At 43.1% G+C, this 1,233-nt stretch overlaps 1 protein-coding gene across 1 annotated transcript in view; it reads right to left on the reverse strand.

Moving 5' to 3' along the window:
* GANC (glucosidase, alpha; neutral C) overlaps nt 1-1,233 on the reverse strand; it is a 111,487-nt gene that overhangs the window by 92,032 nt on the left and 18,222 nt on the right. The gene's annotated exons all lie outside the window — the stretch shown is intronic.

The following is a 1,233-nucleotide window of genomic DNA, read 5'->3' on the forward strand; positions in this document are numbered from 1 at the left end:
CTTGCCTGTAAAGGATTTTATTTCTCCTTCACTTATGAAACTTAGTTTGGCTGGATATGAAATTCTGGGTTGAAAATTCTTTTCTTTAAGAAGGTTGAATATTGGCCCCCACTCTCTTCTGGCTTTTAGAGTTTCTGCCAAGAGATCCGCTGTTAGTCTGATGGGCTTCCCTTTGTGGGTAACCCGACCTTTCTCTATGGCTGCCCTTAACGTTTTTTTCTTCATTTCAACTTTGGTGAATCTGACAATTATGTGTCTTGGAGTTGCTCTTCTTGAGGATTATCTTTGTGGTGTTCTCTGTATTTCCTGAATTTGAATGTTGGCCTGCCTTGCTAGGTTGGGGAAGTTCTCCTGGATAATATTCTGCAGAGTCTTTTCCAACTTGGTTCCATTCTCTCTGTCACTTTCAGGTACAGCAATCAGACGTAGATTTGGTCTTTTCACATAGTCCCATATTTCTTGGAGGCTTTGTTTATTTCTTTTTACTCTCTTACCTCTAAACTTCTCTTCTCGCTTCATTTCATTCATGTGATCTTCAACTACTAATACCCCTTCTTCCAGTTGATTGAATCGGTTACTGAAGCTTGTGTATTTGTCACATAGTTCTCGTGCCATGGTTTTCAGTTCTATCAGGTCATTTAAGGACTTCTCTACATTGGTTATTCTAGTCTGCCATTCGTCTAATGTTTTTTCAAGTTTTTTAGCTTCTTTGCGATGGGTTTGAACTTCCTCCTTTAGCTGGGAGAAGTTTGATCATCTGAAGCCTTATTCTCTCAATTCATCAATGTCACTCTCTGTCCAGCTTTGTTCCGTTGCTGGAGAGGAGCTGCGTTCCTTTGGAGGGGGAGAGGCGCTCTGATTTTTAGAATTTTCAGCTTTTGTGCTCTGTTTTTTCCCCATCTTTGTGGTTTTATCTACCTTTGGTCTTTGATGATGGTGACGTACAGATGGGGTTTTGGTGTGGATGTCCTTTCTGTTTGTTAGTTTTCCTTCTAACAGTCAGGAATCTCAGCTGCAGGTCTTTTGCTGGAGGTCCACTCCAGACCCTGTTTGCCTGGGTATCAGCAGCAGAGACTGCAGAAGAGTGAATACTGCTGAACAGCAAATGTTGCTGCCTGATCATTCCTCTGGAAGCTTTGTCTCAGATGGGCACCCGGCTGTGTGAGGTGTCAGTATGCCCCTGCTGGGGGTTGCCTCCCAGTTAGGCTACTTAGGGGTCAGGGACCCACTTGA

Source organism: Mandrillus leucophaeus, unplaced genomic scaffold (assembly GCF_000951045.1).
Source record: "Mandrillus leucophaeus isolate KB7577 unplaced genomic scaffold, Mleu.le_1.0 Scaffold35, whole genome shotgun sequence".
Lineage (NCBI taxonomy): Eukaryota > Metazoa > Chordata > Mammalia > Primates > Cercopithecidae > Mandrillus > Mandrillus leucophaeus.